A 13,086-nucleotide genomic window follows, 5' to 3' on the forward strand; every position below is an offset into this window, starting at 1 on the left:
CAAAATAATGGTAAAATGGTATTGCTTCTTAACCTTATTGACATTTGCATTGATGATGCAACAATGTGGATAAAGATATTGGCATCGGGCCCCTGGGTGGCTCAGTTGGTTAAGCAACTGCCTTCGGCTCAGGTCATGATCCTGGAGTCCCGGGATCGAGTCCCGCATCGGACTCCCTGCTCTGCAGGGAGTCTGCTTCTCCCTCTGACCCTCCCCTCTCATGCTCTCTCTCTCTCTCATTCTCTCTCTCAAATAAATAAATAAAATCTTTAAAAAAAAAGATATTGGCATCAAATTGAGTTCCTAGTAGACATTATATTTTTCATAGCACTTTGCTGGCAAGAGGGGAAAAAAGGGCAGTTTCACTTAAAAATGTTCTTGATTTAGCAGTAAAGTGATCAATTGTATTAAATTTTGACCCTTAAGTACATGTCTTTTTAATATACTGTGTGACACAATGGGAAGTATGCATGAAGCACTTCCACTGCAAGCGCAAGTATGATGGTTGTTTCTAGGAAAAGCACTTGTACAATTGTTTGAATTGTGAGCTGAATTAAGCACATTTTTCATGGAGCACCATTTTTTACTTGAGTGAATTATTGACAGAAAAAAACTATGCTTGCTTAAAATTGGGTATTAGGAAGACATTTTCTAAAATAAATTAATGAAGTGAGACTTTTAATGCATGGAAGAAAAAAACTTACAGCTTTTATGACCAATGATATAGTTCAAGATTTCAAGTGAAAGAATTTTGGAAATCATGTCTTCCATAGTGAGCTTGAAAGCTCCCTAACAGGTAACAATTTTGCAATTGAGATTGGTGGTGATATTAACAATTATTATTTTAAAATATTAAATAAAAAAATGTCAAAAGCTGGAAGATCTGAATAACTCAGTAAACCCAATTTTTTTTCAGGTGACCAATGCATGATATTACAAAATTATGTTTTGGGAAACAATCCATTCAATTGCAAGACAGATAAAAGATTTTAACATAGCAGTATAAAAGTTAATTAATATGGCTTTAGATTTCTTACTACAACTAATCTCTGAGAAACTATAACTCATTGCGTATTTTGGTTTAATATCAAATAATAAGATTCACAATTATCTGAAAAGCCTTAGAACACTCCTCTTTTTTCCAACTACATGTGCAAAGGCAGATTTCCTTTATATACTTTTATTAAAACAACATAGCTGAACTGATTGAATCCAGAAACAGATAAGAAAATTTAGTTTTGTTCTATTAAGGCAGATATAAAGAAGTTGTAAAAATGTAAATAGGGGCACCTGGGTGGCTCAGTCATTAAGTGTCTGCCTTCGGCTCAGGTCATGATCCCAGCGTCCTGGGATTGAGCCCCGCATTGGGCTCCCTGCTTGGCTGGGAGTCTGCCTCTCCCTCTCCCACTCCCCCTGCTTGTGTTCGCTCTCTCCCTGTGTCTCTCTCTGTCAAATAAATAATAAAAATCTTAAAAAAAATAAAAAAATAAAAATGTAAATGTATGCAACTCTTCTCACTAATTTTGTTTTTTGGACTATATATGTATTTTACATAAAATATGTTATTTATATTATAAATTAAAAATTAAAAATTTAATAAATTTCTGTTTTAACTCAAAATACAATAATTATTGATAGGTAAAACACACATAAACAAAAGCTCTTTGGAGTTCTCCACAGTTTTAAGAGAGCAGAAGTGTTCTGAGAGCAACATGTTTCAGAACTATTTCTAGACATTTCTTCCTCATTCATATGACATATCTGATGCAAGAAGATAAAAGACCAAATTGATGTTCAGTGACCCAGGATGACAGAGATTCTACTCTTTTGTATTTGTGCACTCTGTTAATTGTAAATCCTATTAATAGCAGCAAGAAAGCAGATATATGACACACATAGCAACATGCTAAATTCTGTTCAGTGGTTTAAAAATATCTAGAGACAGGGAAAGCCAATGAGGGAAGATGACATTAGGGAGTTTTAAGCAGGAAGTGGCATTTGAATTGGATCTACAATGAGTGGCTGCATATGGACAGGTTGATGGTGGTACAGGAAGAGTATTGACCGAAATCTAGACAACATTAAATGAGTCATGCCAGATTTGTCACAAGTTGCCTTCATGGTCATGAGGAACTGATCCCAACTTTAATGGAAGGTCTACATTGGCTTATAGAGGGAGAATATATTTGGAAACCCATTTAAGATTTGATTGTAATGGATTTTTAAAATGAAGCCAAACAGTTTAGATTTGATTTACTAAATGCAAGGGGTTTCATCTGGGGGAGGCGTGTGATGATTGTAGCATTTGAAGAAATATAAATTGGTGTTAAATGGTGCATAGGATGGTTAATTGGATGTAGCTGAGGCTAAAATCAGAAAAGCCAGCTAAGGATTCTTGAACTGATTGTAAGCATTAGCAGTATGGATTTGTGATTGGGGGACAAGGGAGGGAGGATAGAAAAGATTAGGAGAGGACACATATAAGATAGAATTTGAGGGAAAAATAAATCAGTTTTATTGACTGACCGAATATTGGTAATGAGATATTTGCCTGTTACTAGATATCCTTTAGTACATATTCTTCTGTGGGGCTTTTCTTGACTTTTCAGCCATTCCTTTACTGAGAAAGCATTCATCCCAGCACAATGTGCCCATAGGAAGTGTCACTCCTAATTTGTATCATAATTTTTTCCTTACATGCGTATTTTGATAGGTGAATTTCAAAAGTCTTCTCTCTTGAGAGAGAGACGAGTTTTCTCTCGTCTGCATAGACTTCTTCTCATTAGCTGCCTTCTGCTTTTGTTGCATTATCTCAGATCCCTCTGCTTTCTCTGAGAGGTGGTCAAGCTATCCTCTTTTCTTTTTCCCTTGCTAATTTCCTGGGATTTCTTCATGTTTTTCTGGCGGGCAAGTTCTCGCTGATTTCCTCAGGAAATTAAGATAATTAAGATAATTTCCATGTACCACTGTAGCCTAACACAATGGTTGACATGTAACTAGTGTTTAATAAATATTTGTTGAGTCCATGGTAGTATTGTATAATCAATGTTTCAACTCAAGAAGAATGATTTATTCATTCATCTAATGTTCAGAAATATGTGGATGAATGGCATTAAATAAAGAATAGAAAAGTATGTTGGTCAAAGTTTTCATTTTCAATGTCAACCTACTAAATTTTAAAGGCAGAGCTGGGTTATACATAGTGTCTGATACACAGTATAACATTCTTCTTCCCTTTCTATATTATTTAATAGCATGGCATATGTTCCTAGAAAATATCATACTGTAAGTCAGTGTGAAAAACTCTATCAGACAAAATGATGGTGAAAAAAATGTAAAGCAAGATATAAACCTTCACTTAGCACCAGACATTTGCTAGATACTTTTCTAACTGCTTTCTACATATTCATCAATTTAATCCTTAAAATAACCCTATTATTTCTGCTTTCTACCCGAAGAAACTGCAACAGAGGATAAGTAACTCATTCAATGTCTCATATATGTATCACATATGGATGTGGCACAGACAGTATTTGAGGCAGTCTGTGCTCCTAACTTCTGTCTTTGGAACTGAGATTTTCTTACTAGGACATTATAGAGTTACAAAAATCTCATAAAAATGTCATTGAATTCTGAGGCACCTAGGTGGCTTTGTCGGTTAAGTGTCTAACTCTTGATTTTGGCTCAGGTCATAATTTCAGGGTCCTGAGATCAAGCCCCATGTCTGGCTCTGTATTCGGTGGGGAGCCTGCTTAAGATTCTCTCCCCCTCTCTTTTTGCCCCTCCCCCTGCTCGCTGGCCCTCTCTCCCTCTCTTTCCAAATTAAATAAATAAATCTTAAAAGATGTCATTAAGTTCTATAGGATAGTGTTTGACAGTTGTAAAGGGTACATTTTTTTCTCTTTCAAGAAAGAGCAGATTCTTTTGCCAAATGGAGATTACCTGAATAATTCGCAATTGCTTAGAAAAATCCAATGTACTGGTAATACAAAATAGTCAAATGCTTATTTTACAATAACATCTTAAAGATAAGAATTTAAAATAGGGGAATAATGCAAAACTCTACTATATAGATTTAGAAACTGGAGTTTGGAATATAAGTGCAAAATTGGATATGTAGATGATTCAAAGTCTATGTGAATTTGGAAATAGCAAAAGGCTCGTATTAAAAGAAAAAGCAACACATTATATGCTAAGAATTTCTCAAAAAATGTGCATGCAGGAGCTACTAAAATCACAAACACATCATCATTATTATCATTATCATCATCATTTTCATCAGTTGCTATTTTTTAAATATACAGGGTTCATGATACTGAATTAAATGCTGCAAATCCATAAAAATATTTTTTTCATTGCAAAGGAGCTCAAATAATAAAACTCCTGTGGTGTTACTAGAAACATGAAAACAGTGGCTCATTTATTGATCAAAGATTAACACTTTCCAACAACCAAAAATGTGACATTATTTTTCAAATAATTTATGTAAGAATGAAATCCTACATGAAAGAGTTAACATAGACTTAAAATTATCTGCAATCAGACTCTGCTGAATGTTGGAGAATCTGACTCAATATTTGCAACCAATTAAGTTTTCCTATATATAGAGTTGACATTTTTTTGCTTAAAAAAATCAAAGTGCCTTTTCTCTTTATTGTTTTGCTGTGGGTAGATTTATGATTTTTAGATGGAAACTTTTTTTTTTTTCACAAAAGGGTTGAGATTTGAGATGATGACTTGAAGTCTAAATGACAGCCTTAATACATATAAGTATACAATCAAATTCAGTGACATATTGTTTATTTGAAAATAGAATGAAAATGTGCTTTTTAAAATAAGTATTCAGTTCACATCTTACAAATTAAAATTAAAACTAACGAAGAAATCAAAACACAGTTGTTCTAATCTTAGTTGGTATGTACAGCAATAAATTAGAATTAAAATAATCATTCTGATTTTTTCCTTAAGAATCAGTAGAAAATAATAGGTCAGTCCTCAATAAACTTTAGAAAAATATGATGCACAAGTATCCTTTTTCTTATATATACAAAGGATATGCTTGAAAAGTTGGCAGATATTTAATTTTTTTGAAACTGAATTTAAATTACAGTTGGTTAGAGAAGGTTACAATTAAAATGGCCCTGGTTTAAACAAATGTGTATTGTATATTGAGAATAATAACTTCACATATCTGTTTAACATAGTGTAACTTTATGTGTGTGTGTGGGGGGGGGTTAAAATTAGACTTGAGCATATACTGCTCATTGAATTTTAGTACTCATCTAAATTATCTTTTTTTAAGAACTAAAAATATCACTTAAACATTGAAACGTCTTATGCAAAGGTTTCCCTTTCTTTAAAAAATAGAGATAAAAATCTGTTCTCTTCAAACATTTAAGAGGTAATGACTTACATGTAAAACCACCTTGAGTATTTTTAAAGTTGTGATTTCCCCTGATGAGTGTCAGAATCACCACCCAGTTCAGTTATGTGGGATTTAACCAAGATCCACAAGGGATGCTTATGCATATACTTACCAAAAATTCATTGCTTTATTGCATTTTTCAAATAAACTTGATTTATAAAAATTCTGTAGTATATTTTATGGGCATTTTTGGATTCCCCTGGCATTGCCTCTAGAACCATTAGACACTGGCTTGCTGAGTAAGCAACTCTGTTCCAGTCCGTGGGGTTCCACCACCTAGACTGTTTGTTCAGTCCCATACCCAGAGTTTTTCTATCTTTTCCCAGATGTGAATGAAATGATACAACCAAGAGCATTCAACTAGGCTTAAAATGCCACCTTAGCCAGAAGCAACCAGAAATGCAATGGAGTTAGCTATTGGCAGGAGAAATTTCACTAATGGAAATGGGCAGCAGAAGGGAGCTAGGTAGATGTATCCTTCTACTTTATCTTTCTTATAGACTGCTTTGAGACATGGTCTCTGCATTTAGCATATCTGAATGTGTATCACTTAGCTGACCAGGTACATCTGCCATTGACTTGCTGTGTTGCTTTAATGCTCATCAAGAAGCCAGTACAATCCTTCATATCCTTTCCTGTTTAACTAATTTCTATATTCACTTATTTTATCTTGTGTTCTTTAGGAACTCAGGCTAGAATACTATATGTATATAGAATTTAGAAGAAAACTATTAATAGTCTTCTTAGTACTTAATACTTTCTTAATACTTAATAGTCAAACACACGTGAATTTAGAAGATATTCTAGTTCACATCTACTACAATGAAATGAGTCACAGAAGAAACAAATCTAGTATTAGTATAAGAACTAATGCAGAAACCAAGAGTTGCATACAGAACAGAAATTAGCTAATCATGGTGTATGATCGTTTTAATATGGTGTTGAATTTGATTTATTAGTATTTCGTTGAGAATTTTTACATTTATATTCTTCAGGAAATATTGGCCTGTATTTTTCTTTTCTTGTGGTGTCCTTAACTGGCTTTGTTGTCAGGGCGATTCTGGCCTCATAAAATGAGTTAGGGAGTATGCTCTCCTCTTCAATTTTTTTGGAAGAGTTTGAGAAGGATTGACATTTATTCTTCTTAAATATTTAGTAAAATTCACTAGTGAAATAATTTGATCCTGGCCTTTTCTTAGTTGGGAGATGTTTATTGATTCAATCTCCTTACTTGTTATTGGTCTGTTCAGCTTTTCTATTTCTTCTTGATTCAGTTTTGGGATATGGTATGTTAATAGAAACTTACCTATTTTTTTTTCTCAGTTTTCTAATATGTTGCCATTAGTTTTTCATAGTAGTTTCTTACAATACTTTGTATTTATGTGGTATCAGGGATGATATCTCTACCTTTATAATTTTATTTATTGGGTCCTCAAACACTATAATCAAGTGAAAGTCATCTCTGGAACACCAGGATAGTTCAGCATCTATAAGTCAATGTAGGTGATATATCACATTAATAGAATAAAAAATTAAAATTATGTGATCAACCAAATAGATGCAGAAAAAGCATTTGACAAGACTCAATATTCATTTATGATAAAAACTTTCAAAACTTGGATATAGATTGAATGTGCCTCAACATAACAAAGGCCATCTATGACAAGTCCATAGTTAATCCAATACACAATAGTAAAATGTTGAAAGCTTTTTCTCTAAGATCAGGAACAAGACTGGGTACCTACTCTCCCAATCCTATTCAACATAGTACTGAACTTCTAGCTTTAGTAATCAGGCAAGAAAAAGAAAGAAAAGGCATACAATTTGGAAAGGAAGAACTAAAATTATTTCTGCAGATGACATGCTTTTATATATAGAAAATCCTAAAGATTTCACCAAAAACCTATTATATCTAATCAACAAATTTACAAAAGTTGCAGAATATAAAATCAACATAAAAAATTCAGTAGTGTTTTGGGCGCCTGGGTGGCTCAGTTGGTTAAGCGACTGCCTTTGGCTCAGGTCATGATCCTGGAGTCCCGGGATCAAGTCCCGCATCGGGCTCCCTCCTCAGGGGGGGTCTGCTTCTCCCTCTGACCCTCCCCCCTCTCATGCTCTCTCTATCTCAGTCTCTCTCTCAAATAAATAGAATCTTAAAAAAAAATTCAGTTGTGTTTCTATATACTAACAATGAATCATCTGAAAAAGAAAATCCCATTTGCACTAGCATTAACAAAAATACCTATGAATAAACGTATCCAAAGACATGAAAGATCTATACAGTGAAAACGACAAGACATGGACAAAAGAAAGTGTAGAAAATATAAGTAAATGGAAAGATATCCCATGTTCATGAATTGGAGGAATTAATATTGCTAAACTATCCATACCACCCAAACCCATTTATAGATTCAATGGAATCCCTAAAAAAAAAAAAAAAAAAAAGATTCCAATGGCTTTTTTTTTTGGAACCACAAGTGTCCCCGAATAGCCAAAGCAATTTTGAACAAAAACAAAGCTGGAGGCATTATACTTCTTGATTACAAACTATGCTACAAAGCTATAGTAATCAAAATAGTATGGCACTGGCATAAAAACAGACACATAGATTAATGGAACAGAATTAAAAGCCCAGAAATAAATCTATCCATACATAGTCAACTAATATTTGACAAGGGTGCCAAGAATATTCAATACAATCTCTTTAATAAATGGTATTGGGAAAAGTGGACATTCACATGTAAAATAATGAAACTCGACCCCTATGTCACACTACTCACAAAAATTAACTCCAAATGGATTGAAGACTCAAATGTTAGAACTGAAAACATAATGCCTCCTCCCTCCCAAAAAAATAGGGAAAAATCTCCTTCATATTGGTCTTGGCAATGAGTTTTTTAATGTGACACCAACAGCACAAGCAACAAAAACAAAATTAAACAAAGAGTAAACTAAAAGGCTTCTACACAGCAAAAAAAATGGTCAACAAAATGAAGAGATATTAAAACATGAGAAAAAAATGGCAACTATGAGATGATGGGAGTTAACTAAATTTATGATGGTAATCATTTTGTAATATAAATATATATGTAATTATTATGTTGTACACTTTAAACTAATACAATGTTATATGTCAATTCTATCTCAATAAAACTGGAAAATTTAGCTGATATTTGCTTTGTATTTTTGGCTAGGATTTCCTAAATTTTTCAGTTCACAGTCTACTTTATGAGAGTCAAAAAAAAAAAAAAAAATCTTGAGCTCCTTCTCTCATCCCTTATGCCCACAAGTCCCTACCAGTCATCGAAAGAAACCATCACTCAGCTATAATTGCCCTTTTGGAAGTGGGAGCTGTCAACTTTCTTTAGTTATTGTGAACTGCAAGAAGCCAGGCAGAAGTGGGAATAATACTATCTTACCAATTTCACCCCCAGCAAGGGAGATGGAGGACAAAGATGGACATGTGTTTTTAAGTTTGATTAGTATGTTTCTAGCCTGAGTCCCTCAAAATAAGCACCCTTTTTCTCTTATTTACCTTTTCTGAGTAGAAATTTCACTCAAGGAAAATTTATCTTGGAAATCAGAACTGTAGTTTTTTATGACCTAGTGGATCTACATTGTCATGTGTAATATCTAGATCAATTCTCTGGATTAAATATAGGTAAATATTTACATCAGAATTTATATTTTTAAAAATATTACACAGATTATACAAAGTATTGATGAGAATATGGAAAAACAAACTCTCACACACTGATATTTGGAATATAAAATTGTAAAATTACTATGGAAATAAATATGTTAGTTTCTTTAAAAACTTTACCAATATAAATCACCTATTCCACTCCTAGTTTTTTTTTAAATGAGGTAAATATTTTTTATTAAGCATTTCTTTTTTTAACATTTTATTTTTTATCATACTTATGATGAAATCCCCAACCCCTATTTCACCCATCTCTCCACTCACCTCCCAGAGAACTATTCGTCCTAGTTAAGAGTCTGTTTCTTGGTTTGTCTCTCTCTCTCTCTTTTATTTTCTTTGCTCATTTGTTTTGTCTCTTAAATCCCACATATGAGTGAGATTGGATAGTATTTGTCTTTCTCTGACTAACTTATTTTGCATAGCATTATACGCTTTAGCTCTATCCATATTATTACAAATGGCAAGATTTCATTCTTTTTTATAACAGAATAATATTCCATTGTATATATATACCACTTCTTCTTTATCCATTCATTTCTCAGTGGACACTTGGGTTACTTGCATAATTTGGCTATTGTAAATAATGCTGCAATAAACATAGGGATGCACATATCCCTTCAAATTAGTGTTTTTGTATTCTTTGGGTGAATGCCCAGTAGTGCAAATACTGGATTGTAGGATGGTTCTATTTTTAATTTTTTGAGGATACTCCATACTGTTTTCCACAGTGACTGCAACAGTTTGCATTCCTATTAACAGTGAAAAAGGGTTCATTTTTCTTTTTCTCCACATTCTCTCCAACATCTGCTCCTTATTTATTTATTTATTTTTTTATTTTAGCCATTTTGACAGATATGGGTGATAGCTCATTGTGGTTTTAATTTGCATTTCCCTGATATGAGGGATTTTGAGCATCTTTTCATGGGTCTGTTGGCCATCTGGATGTCTTCTTTGGAGAAATGTCTGTTCATGTCTTCTGCCCATGATTTTTAAATTAGATTATTTGTTTTTTGGGTATTGAGTTGTATCAATTCTTTATATATTTTGGATATGAACCCCTTATTGGATATGTCATTTGCAAATATCTTCTCGCATTCCTTGGGTTGCCTTTTAGATTTGTTGGTTGTTTCCTTCACTGTGCAGAAGCTTTTTATTTTGATGTAGTCCCAATAATTTATTTTTGCTTTTATTTCTTTTGCCTCAGGGGACATATCTAGAAAAATATTGCTACAGCCAATGTCAGAGAAATGTTACTGCCTGTGTTCTCTTCTAGGATTTTTATGGTTTCAGATCTCACATTTAGATTTTTAATTATTTTTGTGTATGGTGAAAGAAAGTGGTCCAGTTTCACTCTTTTGCATGTAGCCGTCCAGTTTTTCCAACACCATTTGTTGAAGAGACTGCCTTTTTCCCACTGTATATTCATTCTTTCCTCCTTTGTAGGAGATTACCATATAATTGTGGGTTTATTTCTCGGTTTCCTGTTCTATTCCATTGATCTATGTGTCTATTTTCACTGTTTTAGACTATGTGTCTATTTTATACTGTTTTAATTACTATCACTTTGTAATATAACTCGAAGTCCAGAATTGTGATACTTCCAGCTATCTTTCTTTTTCAAGATGGCTTCGGCTAATCATGGCCTTTTGTGGTTCCGTACAAATTTTAGGATTTTTTGTTCTAGTTCTGTGAAAAATACTGTGGGTAAATTGATAGGGATTGAATTAAATCTGTAGATTGCTTTGGGTAGTATGGACATTTTAACAATATTTGTTCTTCCAACCCATGAGCTTGGTATGTCTTTCCATTTCTTTGTGTCATCTTGAATTTCTTTCATCAGTGTTTTATAGTTTTTAGAGTACAGGTCTTTCACCTCTTTGGTTAAGTTTATTCCTAGATATTTTACTGTTTTTGCTGCAATTGTAAATGGGATTGTTTTCTTAATTTCACATTCTGCTGCTTCATTATTAGTGTGTAGGAATGCAACAGATTTCTGTACATTGATTTTGTATACTATGACTTTATCAGTTCTAGGAATTTTTTGGTGGAGTTTTTATGGTTTTCTATATATAGTATCATGTCTTCTACAAATAGTGAGTTTCATTTCTTCCTTACCAATTTGGATGCCTTTTATTTCCTTTTGTTGTCTAATTGCTGTGGCTAGGACTTCCAGTAATATGTTGAATAAAAGTGGAGAGAGTGTACATCCTTGTCTTTTTCCTGACCTTATGGGAAAACCTCTCAGTTTTTCCTCATTAAGGATGATGTTAGCTGTGGGTATTTCATATATGGCCTTTATTATGTTGAGGTTTGTTCCCTCCAGACTTACTTTGTTGAGGGTTTTTATCATGAATGGATGTTGTACTTTGTCAAATGCTTTTTTTTTCTGCATCTGTTGATGATCATATGATGTTTATCCTTTCACTTATTGATGTAATGTATCCTGGGAATAAATCCCACTTGATCTTGGTGAATGATTTTTTTAATGTACTGTTGGATTCAGTTTGCTTATATTTTGTTGAGGATTTTTGCATCTATGTTCATCAGAGATATTGGTCTGTAGTTCTCTTTTTTGCAGTGCTTTTATCTAGTTTTGGTATCAGAGTGATACTGGCCTCAAAAATTAATTTAGAAGTTTTTCTCTTGTATTTTTTTTTTTTTTTTTGGTTTGAGAAGAATCACTATTAACTCTTCTTTAAATGCTTGGTAAAATTCACCTGCCAAAGCTTCCGGTTCTACACTTTTGCTCTTTAGAGGTTTTTGATTACTGATTCAGTTTCATTGCTGGTAATTGATTCTGTTCAAATTTGCTATTTCTTTCTGCTTTTGTTTTGGTAGGTTATATGTTTCTAGGAACATTCCTAGATTTTTATTCAAGGGAAATGAAAACATATATCTGTACAAGCAATTGTGTAAATGTTTTAGCAGATTTATTTGCAGTATCTGAACACTGGCAACAACCCCAGTGCCCACCAGCTCTTGAACAGAGAAATAAATTATGCTGTATCTATACAATGTAATACTACTAAGCAATACAAAGTAATGATATCTTAATGCAGACAATAATTTGAATCTCTAAATAATTATACTGAGTGAAGAAGCAAGATAAAAAATAATACATACTGTGTGATTCCATTTATATAAAATTCTAAAAAATGAAAACTAATCTATAGTAACAGAAAGCAATCAATGGTTGCCTGTGGACAGACAGAGAAATGGCAGGACAGGATATAGGGATTACTAAAGTACACAAAGAAACTTTTGCAGGTGATTATTATGTTCAGTTATTTTGATTTGGGTGAAGATTTTAGAGATATATACATATAAAAACTTGTCAAATAGAATACTTTATATATGCAGTTTACTATATCCAATTATACCTTGATAAAGCTATAAAATATTACAAATGGATCAAATGCTGTTATTTGCATCCACTAATTATCTATTGCTATGTAACAAATCACCAGAAACTTAGAGGCTTAAAATGACATTTATCATATCACAGTTTCTTTGGCTCTTTTGATCAGGAGAACCTGGGTTCTGTGCCTCAAAGTATCTCACAGACTGTAAGCAAGGAGTTGGCTGGGCAGTAGTCATCACAAGGCTCAGCTAAGAAAATATATACTTCCACATTAATTTACAGATGGTAGATGATAGGATTCAGACACTGAACTGTTGGATGATGGTCTCAATTCTTTGCTGTCTGTTGGTGATAGGCTGCCCTTAGGTTCCTTGTCACTTGGTTTCTTCATAGGGTAGCTCAAAATATGGCAGCTTGCTTCATGAGAGCAAGCAAGAAGAACAAGAGTAAAAGACAGACAGACACACACACACACACACACAAAGAGAGAGAGAGAGAGAGAGAAAAGGACAGAAGCCACAGTCTTTCTTAACTTGATTTCTGAGATGACATTCCACTTCTTTTGTCATATTCTATTCACTAGAACCAAGCCAAGAG

The 13,086-nt window shown here is 33.3% G+C and overlaps 1 pseudogene; it reads right to left on the minus strand.

The window, feature by feature from the left end:
• Positions 1-2,679: 2,679 nt before the first annotated feature.
• Positions 2,680-2,960, minus strand: LOC102738129 (small EDRK-rich factor 1 pseudogene; annotated as a pseudogene).
• Between the last annotated feature and the right edge of the window lie 10,126 nt (positions 2,961-13,086).

The sequence above is a fragment of the Leptonychotes weddellii genome, chromosome 2 (assembly GCF_054177405.1).
Source record: "Leptonychotes weddellii isolate Sample4059 chromosome 2, ASM5417740v2, whole genome shotgun sequence".
In the NCBI taxonomy this organism is placed as follows: domain Eukaryota; kingdom Metazoa; phylum Chordata; class Mammalia; order Carnivora; family Phocidae; genus Leptonychotes; species Leptonychotes weddellii.